This window comes from Triturus cristatus, chromosome 1_2, assembly GCF_964204655.1.
Source record: "Triturus cristatus chromosome 1_2, aTriCri1.1, whole genome shotgun sequence".
Taxonomy (NCBI): domain Eukaryota; kingdom Metazoa; phylum Chordata; class Amphibia; order Caudata; family Salamandridae; genus Triturus; species Triturus cristatus.
The window spans coordinates 3,832,748-3,845,086 of NC_140580.1; positions in this window are offsets into that span (position 1 = coordinate 3,832,748).

Here is a 12,339-nt window from a genome sequence, read left to right on the forward strand (position 1 = left end):
GAAATGCCAGAAAACGGTCCTAGGAAGCTTGTTTCCGGTCCAGGAAAGGCATGGCTTGGCAGTTCGGGCTGGACTTTTCTAATGAGGCACAGGGTTAGACTGATTTGCATATGGCGATGTCTGAACTGGGGTGGCAGATTTGGCTAAAGAACGGTGATGGATCAAACCCAGATCTGTTGACTGGGTGTGAGTGTTTGATTGGTTCTGATGCTCTGTCCATCACCACCCCCTTTTGTACCGCTTTGTTTGCCATAAGTTGGCAGGGTATGCTCAGACGTGAGTCCCTTGCTCACTTTGCCACTGGATTCAAGCAAGCCTGGCTGAAGACTGCTGAAATGCCAGAAACCAGTCCTAGGAAGCTTGTTTCCGGTCCAGGGAAAGCATGGCTTGGCAGTTCGGGCTGGACTATTCCCATGAGGCACAGGGTTAGACTGATTTGCATATGGCCATGTCTGAACTGGGGTGGCAGAGTTGGCTAAAGAACGGTGATGGATCAAACCCAGATCTGTTGACTGGGTGTGAGTGTTTGATTGGTTCTGATGTTCTGTCCATCACCACCCCCTTTTGTACCGTTTTGTTTGCCATAAGTTGGCAGGGTATGCTCAGACGTGAGTCCCTTGCTCACTTTGCCACTGGATTCAAAAAAGCCTGGCTGAAGACGGCTGAAATGCCAGAAACCGGTCCTAGGAAGCTTGTTTCCGGTCCAGGGAAGGCATGGCTTGGCAGTTCGGGCTGGACTGTTCCCATGAGGCACAGGTTTAGACTGATTTGCATATGTCCATGTCTGAACTGGGGTGGCAGAGTTGGCTAAAGAATGGTGATGGATAAAACCCAGATCTGTTAACTGGGTGTGAGTGTTTGATTGGTTCTGATGCTCTGTCCATCACCACCCCCTTTTGTACCGCTTTGTTTGCCATAAGTTGGCAGGGTATGCTCAGACGTGAGTCCCTTGCTCACTTTGCCACTGGATCCAAGCAAGCCTGGCTGAAGACGGCTGAAATGCCAGAAACCGGTCCTAGGAAGCTTGTTTCCGGTCCAGGGAAGGCATGGCTTGGCAGTTCGGGCTGGACTGTTCCCATGAGGCACAGGGTTAGACTGATTTGCATATGGCCATGTCTGAACGGGGGGGGGCAGAGTTGGCTAAAGAACGGTGATGGATCAAACCTTGATCTGTTGACTGGGTGTGAGTGTTTGATTGGTTCTGATGCTGTGTCCATCACCACCCCCTTTTGCACCACTTTGTTGGCCATAAGTTGGCAGGGTATGCTCAGACGTGAGTCCCTTGCTCACTTTGCCACTGGATTCAAGCAAGCCTGGCTGAATACGGCTGAAATGCCAGAAACCAGTCCTAGGAATCTTGTTTCCGGTCCAGGGAAGGCATGGCTTGGCAGTTCGGGCTAGACTGTTCCCATGAGGCACAGGGTTAGACTGATTTGCATATGGCCATGTCTGAACTGGGGTGGCAGAGTTGGCTAAAGAACGGTGATGGATCAAACCCAGATCTGTTGACTGGGTGTGAGTGTTTGATTGGTTCTGATGCTCTGTCCATCACCACCCTCTTTTGTACCGCTTTGTTTGCCATAAGTTGGCAGGGTATGCTCAGACGTGAGTCCCTTGCTCACTTTGCCACTGGATTCAAGCAAGCCTGGCTGAAGACGGCTGAAATGCCAGAAACCGGTCCTAGGAAGCTAGTTTCCGGTCCAGGGAAGGCATGGCTTGGCAGTTCGGAATGGACTGTTCCCATGAGGCACAGGGTTAGACTGATTTGCATATGGCCATGTCTGAACTGGTGTGGCAGAGTTGGCTAAAGAACGGTGATGGATCAAACCCAGATCTGTTGACTGGGTGTGAGTGTTTGATTGGTTCTGATGCTCTGTCCATCACCACCCTCTTTTGTACCACTTTGTTTGCCATAAGTTGGCTGGGTATGCTGAGACGTGAGTCCCTTGCTCACTTTGCCACTGGATTCAAGCAAGCCTGGCTGAAGACGGCTAAAATGCCAGAAACCGGTCCTAGGAAGCTTGTTCCGGTCCAGGGAAGGCATGGCTTGGCAGTTCGGGCTGGACTGTTCTCATGAGGCACAGGGTTAGACTGATTTGCATATGGCCATGTCTGAACTGGGGTGGCAGAGTTGGCTAAAGAACGGTGATGGATCAAACCCAGATCTGTTGACTGGGTGTGAGTGTTTGATTGGTTCTGATGCTCTGTCCATCACCACCCCCTTTTGTACCGCTTTGTTTGCCATAAGTTGGCAGGGTATGCTCAGACGTGAGTCCCTTGCTCACTTTGCCACTGGATTCAAGCAAGCCTGGCTGAAGACGGCTGAAATGCCAGAAACCGGTCCTAGGAAGCTTTTTTCCGGTCCAGGGAAGGCATGGCTTGGCAGTTCTGGCTGGACTGTTCCTATGAGGCACAGGGTTAGACTGATTTCCATATGGACATGTCTGTACTGGGGGGGCAGAGTTGGCTAAAGAACAGTGATGGATCAAACTCAGATCTGTTGACTGGGTGTGAGTGTTTGATTGGTTCTGATGTTCTGTCCATCACCACCCCCTTTTGTACCGTGTTGTTTTCCAAAAGTTGGCAGGGTATGCTCAGACGTGAGTCCCTTGCTCACTTTGCCACTGGATTCAAGCAAGCCTGGCTGAAGACGGCTGAAATGCCAGAAACCGGTCCTAGGAAGCTTGTTTCCGGTCCAGGGAAGGCATGGCTTGGCAGTTCGGGCTGGACTGTTCCCATGAGGCACAGGGTTAGACTGATTTGCATATGGCCATGTCTGAACTGGGGTGGCAGATTTGGCTAAAGAACGGTGATGGATCAAACCCAGATCTGTTGACTGGGTGTGAGTGTTTGATAGGTTCTGATGCTCTGTCCATCACCACCCCCTTTTGTACCGCTTTGTTTGCAATAAGTTGGCAGGGTATGCTCAGACGTGAGTCCCTTGCTCACTTTGCCACTGGATTCAAGGCAGCCTGGCTGAAGACGGCTGAAATGCCAGAAACCGGGCCTAGGAAGCTTGTGTCCGGTCCAGGGAAGGCATGGCTTGGCAGTTCGGGCTGGACTGTTCCCATGAGGCACAGGGTTAGACTGATTTGCATATGGCCATGTCTAAACTGGGGTGGCAGAGTTGGCTAAAGAACGGTGCTGGATCAAACCCAGATCTGTTGACTGGGTGTGAGTGTTTGATTGGTTCTGTTGCTCTGTCTATCACCACCCCCTTGTGTACCGCTTTGTTTACCATAAGTTGGCATGGGTATGCTCAGACGTGAGTCCCTTGCTCACTTTGCCACTGGATTCAAGCAAGCCTGGCGGAAGACGGCTGAAATGCCAGCATCCGGTCCTAGGTAGCTTGTTTCCGGTCCAGGGAAGGCATGGCTTGGCAGTTCGGGCTGGACTGTTCCCATGAGGCACAGGGTTAGACTGATTTGCATATAGCCATGTCTGAACAGGGGTGACAGAGTTGGATAAAGAACGGTGATGGATCAAACCCAGATCTGTTGACTGGGTGTGAGTGTTTGATTGGTTCTGATGCTCTGTCCATCACCACCCCCTTTTGTACCGCTTTGTTTGCCATAAGTTGGCAGGGTATGCTCAGACGTGAGTCCCTTGCTCACTTTGCCACTGGATTCAAGCAAGCCTGGCTGAAGACGGCTGAAATGCCAGAAACCGGTCCTAGGAAGCTTGTTTCCGTTCCAGGGAAGGCATGGCTTGGCAGTTCGGGCTGGACTGTTCCCATGAGGCACAGGGTTAGACTGATTTGCATATGGACATGTCTGTACTGGGGTGGCAGAGTAGGCTAAAGAACAGTGATGGATCAAACTCAGATCTGTTGACTGGGTGTGAGTGTTTGATTGGTTCTGATGTTCTGTCCATCACCACCCCCTTTTGTACCGTTTTGTTTGCCATAAGTTGGCAGGGTATGCTCAGACGTGAGTCCCTTGCTCACTTTGCCACTGGATTCAAGCAAGCCTGGCTGAAGACGGCTGAAATGCCAGAAACCGGTCCTAGGAAGCTTGTTTCCGGTCCAGGAAAGGCATGGCTTAGCAGTTTGGGGTGGACTTTTCTAAGGAGGCACAGGGTTAGACTGATTTGCATATGGCGATGTCTGAACTGGGTTGGCAGATTTGGCTAAAGAACGGTGATGGATCAAACCCAGATCTGTTGACTGGGTGTGAGTGTTTGATTGGTTCTGATGCTCTGTCCATCACCACCCCCTTTTGTACCGCTTTGTTTGCCATAAGTTGGCAGGGTATGCTCAGACGTGAGTCCCTTGCTCACTTTGCCACTGGATTCAAGCATGCCTGGCTGAAGACGGCTGAAATGCCAGAAACCGGTCCTAGGAAGCTTGTTTCCGGTCCAGGAAAGGCATGGCTTAGCAGTTCGGGGTGGACTTTTCTAAGGAGGCACAGGGTTAGACTGATTTGCATATGGCGATGTCTGAACTGGGTTGGCAGATTTGGCTAAAGAACGGTGATGGATCAAACCCAGATCTGTTGACTGGGTGTGAGTGTTTGATTGGTTCTGATGCTCTGTCCATCACCACCCCCTTTTGTACCGCTTTGTTTGCCATAAGTTGGCAGGGTATGCTCAGACGTGAGTCCCTTGCTCACTTTGCCACTGGATTCAAGCATGCCTGGCTGAAGACGGCTGAAATGCCAGAAACCGGTCCTAGGAAGCTTGTTTCCGGTCCAGGGAAGGCATGGCTTGGCAGTTCGGGCTGGACTGTTCCCATGAGGCCCAGGGTTAGACTGATTTGCATATGGCCATGTCTGAACTGGGGTGGCAGAGTTGGCTAAAGAACGGTGATGGATTAAACCCAGATCTGTTGACTGGGTGTGAGTGTTTGATTGGTTCTGATGCTCTGTCCATCACCACCCCCTTTTGTACCGCTTTGTTTGCCATAAGTTGGCAGGGTATGCTCAGACGTGAGTCCCTTGCTCACTTTGCCACTGGATTCAAGCAAGCCTGGCTGAAGACGGCTGAAATGCCAGAAACCGGTCCTAGGAAGCTTTTTTCCGGTCCAGGGAAGGCATGGCTTGGCAGTTCTGGCTGGACTGTTCCCATGAGGCACAGGGTTAGACTGATTTCCATATGGACATGTCTGTACTGGGGTGGCAGAGTTGGCTAAAGAACAGTGATGGATCAAACTCAGATCTGTTGACTGGGTGTGAGTGTTTGATTGGTTCTGATGTTCTGTCCATCACCACCCCCTTTTGTACCGTTTTGTTTGCCAAAAGTTGGCAGGGTATGCTCAGACGTGAGTCCCTTGCTCACTTTGCCACTGGATTCAAGCAAGCCTGGCTGAAGACGGCTGAAATGCCAGAAACCGGTCCTAGGAAGCTTGTTTCCGGTCCAGGAAAGGCATGGCTTGGCAGTTCGGGCTGGACTTTTCTAATGAGGCACAGGGTTAGACTGATTTGCATATGGCGATGTCTGAACTGGGGTGGCAGATTTGGCTAAAGAACGGTGATGGATCAAACCCAGATCTGTTGACTGGGTGTGAGTGTTTGATTGGTTCTGATGCTCTGTCCATCACCACCCCCTTTTGTACCGCTTTGTTTGCCATAAGTTGGCAGGGTATGCTCAGACGTGAGTCCCTTGCTCACTTTGCCACTGGATTCAAGCAAGCCTGGCTGAAGAAGACTGAAATGCCAGAAACTGGTCCTAGGAAGCTTGTTTCTGGTCCAGGGAAGGCATGGCTTGGCAGTTCGGGCTGGACTGTTCCCATGAGGCACAGGGTTAGACTGATTTGCATATGGCCATGTCTGAACTGGGGTGGCAGATTTGGCTAAAGAACGGTGATGGATCAAACCCAGATCTGTTGACTGGGTGTGAGTGTTTGATTGGTTCTGATGCTCTGTCCATCACCACCCCCTTTTGTACCGCTTTGTTTGCCATAAGTTGGCAGGGTATGCTCAGACGTGAGTCCCTTGCTCACTTTGCCACTGGATTCAAGCAAGCCTGGCTGAAGACTGCGGAAATGCCAGAAACCGGTCCTAGGAAGCTTGTTTCCGATCCAGGGAAGGCATGGCTTGGCAGTTCGGGCTGGACTGTTCCCATGAGTCACAGGGTTAGACTGATTTGCATATGGCGATGTCTGAACTGGGGTGGCAGATTTGGCTAAAGAACGGTGATGGATCAAACCCAGATCTGTTGACTGGGTGTGAGTGTTTGATTGGTTCTGATGCTCTGTCCATCACCACCCCGTTTTGTACCGCTTTGTTTGCCATAAGTTGGCAGGGTATGCTCAGACGTGAGTCCCTTGCTCACTTTGCCACTGGATTCAAGCAAGCCTGGCTGAAGACTGCGGAAATGCCAGAAACCGGTCCTAGGAAGCTTGTTTCCGATCCAGGGAAGGCATGGCTTGGCAGTTCGGGCTGGACTGTTCCCATGAGTCACAGGGTTAGACTGATTTGCATATGGCGATGTCTGAACTGGGGTGGCAGATTTGGCTAAAGAACGGTGATGGATCAAACCCAGATCTGTTGACTGGGTGTGAGTGTTTGATTGGTTCTGATGCTCTGTCCATCACCACCCCCTTTTGTACCGCTTTGTTTGCCATAAGTTGGCAGGGTATGCTCAGACGTGAGTCCCTTGCTCACTTTGCCACTGGATTCAAGCAAGCCTGGCTGAAGACTGCTGAAATGCCAGAAACCAGTCCTAGGAAGCTTGTTTCCGGTCCAGGGAAAGCATGGCTTGGCAGTTCAGGCTGGACTGTTCCCATGAGGCACAGGGTTAGACTGATTTGCATATGGCCATGTCTGAACTGGGGTGGCAGAGTTGGCTAAAGAACGGCGATGGATCAAACCCAGATCTGTTGACTGGGTGTGAGTGTTTGATTGGTTCTGATGTTCTGTCCATCACCACCCCCTTCTGTACCGTTTTGTTTGCCATAAGTTGGCAGGGTATGCTCAGACGTGAGTCCCTTGCTCACTTTGCCACTGGATTCAAGCAAGCCTGGCTGAAGACGGCTGAAATGCCAGAAAACGGTCCTAGGAAGCTTGTTTCCGGTCCAGGAAAGGCATGGCTTGGCAGTTCGGGCTGGACTTTTCTAATGAGGCACAGGGTTAGACTGATTTGCATATGGCGATGTCTGAACTGGGGTGGCAGATTTGGCTAAAGAACGGTGATGGATCAAACCCAGATCTGTTGACTGGGTGTGAGTGTTTGATTGGTTCTGATGCTCTGTCCATCACCACCCCCTTTTGTACCGCTTTGTTTGCCATAAGTTGGCAGGGTATGCTCAGACGTGAGTCCCTTGCTCACTTTGCCACTGGATTCAAGCAAGCCTGGCTGAAGACTGCTGAAATGCCAGAAACCAGTCCTAGGAAGCTTGTTTCCGGTCCAGGGAAAGCATGGCTTGGCAGTTCGGGCTGGACTATTCCCATGAGGCACAGGGTTAGACTGATTTGCATATGGCCATGTCTGAACTGGGGTGGCAGAGTTGGCTAAAGAACGGTGATGGATCAAACCCAGATCTGTTGACTGGGTGTGAGTGTTTGATTGGTTCTGATGTTCTGTCCATCACCACCCCCTTTTGTACCGTTTTGTTTGCCATAAGTTGGCAGGGTATGCTCAGACGTGAGTCCCTTGCTCACTTTGCCACTGGATTCAAAAAAGCCTGGCTGAAGACGGCTGAAATGCCAGAAACCGGTCCTAGGAAGCTTGTTTCCGGTCCAGGGAAGGCATGGCTTGGCAGTTCGGGCTGGACTGTTCCCATGAGGCACAGGTTTAGACTGATTTGCATATGTCCATGTCTGAACTGGGGTGGCAGAGTTGGCTAAAGAATGGTGATGGATAAAACCCAGATCTGTTAACTGGGTGTGAGTGTTTGATTGGTTCTGATGCTCTGTCCATCACCACCCCCTTTTGTACCGCTTTGTTTGCCATAAGTTGGCAGGGTATGCTCAGACGTGAGTCCCTTGCTCACTTTGCCACTGGATCCAAGCAAGCCTGGCTGAAGACGGCTGAAATGCCAGAAACCGGTCCTAGGAAGCTTGTTTCCGGTCCAGGGAAGGCATGGCTTGGCAGTTCGGGCTGGACTGTTCCCATGAGGCACAGGGTTAGACTGATTTGCATATGGCCATGTCTGAACGGGGGGGGGCAGAGTTGGCTAAAGAACGGTGATGGATCAAACCTTGATCTGTTGACTGGGTGTGAGTGTTTGATTGGTTCTGATGCTGTGTCCATCACCACCCCCTTTTGCACCACTTTGTTGGCCATAAGTTGGCAGGGTATGCTCAGACGTGAGTCCCTTGCTCACTTTGCCACTGGATTCAAGCAAGCCTGGCTGAATACGGCTGAAATGCCAGAAACCAGTCCTAGGAATCTTGTTTCCGGTCCAGGGAAGGCATGGCTTGGCAGTTCGGGCTAGACTGTTCCCATGAGGCACAGGGTTAGACTGATTTGCATATGGCCATGTCTGAACTGGGGTGGCAGAGTTGGCTAAAGAACGGTGATGGATCAAACCCAGATCTGTTGACTGGGTGTGAGTGTTTGATTGGTTCTGATGCTCTGTCCATCACCACCCTCTTTTGTACCGCTTTGTTTGCCATAAGTTGGCAGGGTATGCTCAGACGTGAGTCCCTTGCTCACTTTGCCACTGGATTCAAGCAAGCCTGGCTGAAGACGGCTGAAATGCCAGAAACCGGTCCTAGGAAGCTAGTTTCCGGTCCAGGGAAGGCATGGCTTGGCAGTTCGGAATGGACTGTTCCCATGAGGCACAGGGTTAGACTGATTTGCATATGGCCATGTCTGAACTGGTGTGGCAGAGTTGGCTAAAGAACGGTAATGGATCAAACCCAGATCTGTTAACTGGGTGTGAGTGTTTGATTGGTTCTGATGCTCTGTCCATCACCACCCCCTTTTGTACTGCTTTGTTTGCCATAAGTTGGCAGGGTATGCTCAGACGTGAGTCCCTTGCTCACTTTGCCACTGGATTCAAGCAAGCCTGGCTGAAGACCGCTGAAATGCCAGAAACCGGTCCTAGAAAGCTTGTTTCCGGTCCAGGGAAGGCATGGCTTGGCAGTTCGGGCTGGACTGTTCCCATGAGGCACAGGGTTGGACTGATTTGCATATGGCCATGTCAGAACTGGGGTGGCAGAGTTGGCTAAAGAACGGTGATGGATCAAACCCAGATCTGTTGACTGGGTGTGAGTGTTTGATTGGTTCTGATGCTCTGTCCATCACCACCCCCTTTTGTACCTCTTTGTTTGCCATAAGTTGGCAGGGTATGCTCAGACATGAGTCCCTTGCTCACTTTGCCACTGGATTCAAGCAAGCCTGGCTGAAGACTGCTGAAATGCCAGAAACCGGTCCTAGGAAGCTTGTTTCCGGTCCAGGGAAGGCATGGCTTGGCAGTTCGGGCTGGACTGTTCCCATGAGGCACAGGGTTAGACTGATTTGCATATGGCCATGTCTGAACTGGGGTGGCAGATTTGGCTAAAGAACGGTGATGGATCAAATCCAGATCTGTTGACTGGGTGTGAGTGTTTGATTGGTTCTGATGCTCTGTCCATCACCACCCCGTTTTGTACCGCTTTGTTTGCCATAAGTTGGCAGGGTATGCTCAGACGTGAGTCCCTTGCTCACTTTGCCACTGGATTCAAGCAAGCCTGGCTGAAGACTGCTGAAATGCCAGAAACCAGTCCTAGGAAGCTTGTTTCCGGTCCAGGGAAAGCATGGCTTGGCAGTTCGGGCTGGACTGTTCCCATGAGGCACAGGGTTAGACTGATTTGCATATGGCCATGTCTGAACTGGGGTGGCAGAGTTGGCTAAAGAACGGTGATGGATCAAACCCAGATCTGTTGACTGGGTGTGAGTGTTTGATTGGTTCTGATGTTCTGTCCATCACCACCCCCTTTTGTACCGTTTTGTTTGCCATAAGTTGGCAGGGTATGCTCAGACGTGAGTCCCTTGCTCACTTTGCCACTGGATTCAAGCAAGCCTGGCTGAAGACGGCTGAAATGGCAGAAAACGGTCCTAGGAAGCTTGTTTCCGGTGCAGGAAAGGCATGGCTTGGCAGTTCGGGCTGGACTTTTCTAATGAGGCACAGGGTTAGACTGATTTGCATATGACGATGTCTGAACTGGGGTGGCAGATTTGGCTAAAGAACGGTGATGGATCAAACCCAGATCTGTTGACTGGGTGTGAGTGTTTGATTGGTTCTGATGCTCTGTCCATCACCACCCCCTTTTGTACCGCTTTGTTTGCCATAAGTTGGCAGGGTATGCTCAGACGTGAGTCCCTTGCTCACTTTGCCACTGGATTCAAGCAAGCCTGGCTGAAGACCGCTGAAATGCCAGAAACCGGTCCTAGGAAGCTTGTTTCCGGTCCAGGAAAGGCATGGCTTAGCAGTTCGGGCTGGACTTTTCTAAGGAGGCACAGGGTTAGACTGATTTGCATATGGCGATGTCTGAACTGGGTTGGCAGATTTGGCTAAAGAACGGTGATGGATCAAACCCAGATCTGTTGACTGGGTGTGAGTGTTTGATTGGTTCTGATGCTCTGTCCATCACCACCCCCTTTTGTACCGCTTTGTTTGCCATAAGTTGGCAGGGTATGCTCAGACGTGAGTCCCTTGCTCACTTTGCCACTGGATTCAAGCATGCCTGGCTGAAGACGGCTGAAATGCCAGAAACCGGTCCTAGGAAGCTTGTTTCCGGTCCAGGGAAGGCATGGCTTGGCAGTTCGGGCTGGACTGTTCCCATGAGGCCCAGGGTTAGACTGATTTGCATATGGCCATGTCTGAACTGGGGTGGCAGAGTTGGCTAAAGAACGGTGATGGATTAAACCCAGATCTGTTGACTGGGTGTGAGTGTTTGATTGGTTCTGATGCTCTGTCCATCACCACCCTCTTTTGTACCGCTTTGTTTGCCATAAGTTGGCTGGGTATGCTGAGACGTGAGTCCCTTGCTCACTTTGCCACTGGATTCAAGCAAGCCTGGCTGAAGACGGCTAAAATGCCAGAAACCGGTCCTAGGAAGCTTGTTCCGGTCCAGGGAAGGCATGGCTTGGCAGTTCGGGCTGGACTGTTCTCATGAGGCACAGGGTTAGACTGATTTGCATATGGCCATGTCTGAACTGGGGTGGCAGAGTTGGCTAAAGAACGGTGATGGATCAAACCCAGATCTGTTGACTGGGTGTGAGTGTTTGATTGGTTCTGATGCTCTGTCCATCACCACCCCCTTTTGTACCGCTTTGTTTGCCATAAGTTGGCAGGCTATGCTCAGACGTGAGTCCCTTGCTCACTTTGCCACTGGATTCAAGCAAGCCTGGCTGAAGACGGCTGAAATGCCAGAAACCGGTCCTAGGAAGCTTTTTTCCGGTCCAGGGAAGGCATGGCTTGGCAGTTCTGGCTGGACTGTTCCCATGAGGCACAGGGTTAGACTGATTTCCATATGGACATGTCTGTACTGGGGTGGCAGAGTTGGCTAAAGAACAGTGATGGATCAAACTCAGATCTGTTGACTGGGTGTGAGTGTTTGATTGGTTCTGATGTTCTGTCCATCACCACCCCCTTTTGTACCGTTTTGTTTGCCAAAAGTTGGCAGGGTATGCTCAGACGTGAGTCCCTTGCTCACTTTGCCACTGGATTCAAGCATGCCTGGCTGAAGACGGCTGAAATGCCAGAAACCGGTCCTAGGAAGCTTGTTTCCGGTCCAGGGAAGGCATGGCTTGGCAGTTCGGGCTGGACTGTTCCCATGAGGCCCAGGGTTAGACTGATTTGCATATGGCCATGTCTGAACTGGGGTGGCAGAGTTGGCTAAAGAACGGTGATGGATTAAACCCAGATCTGTTGACTGGGTGTGAGTGTTTGATTGGTTCTGATGCTCTGTCCATCACCACCCTCTTTTGTACCGCTTTGTTTGCCATAAGTTGGCTGGGTATGCTGAGACGTGAGTCCCTTGCTCACTTTGCCACTGGATTCAAGCAAGCCTGGCTGAAGACGGCTAAAATGCCAGAAACCGGTCCTAGGAAGCTTGTTCCGGTCCAGGGAAGGCATGGCTTGGCAGTTCGGGCTGGACTGTTCTCATGAGGCACAGGGTTAGACTGATTTGCATATGGCCATGTCTGAACTGGGGTGGCAGATTTGGCTAAAGAACGGTGATGGATCAAACCCAGATCTGTTGACTGGGTGTGAGTGTTTGATTGGTTCTGATGCTCTGTCCATCACCACCCCCTTTTGTACCGCTTTGTTTGCCATAAGTTGGCAGGGTATGCTCAGACGTGAGTCCCTTGCTCACTTTGCCACTGGATTCAAGCAAGCCTGGCTGAAGAAGACTGAAATGCCAGAAACTGGTCCTAGGAAGCTTGTTTCTGGTCCAGGGAAGGCATGGC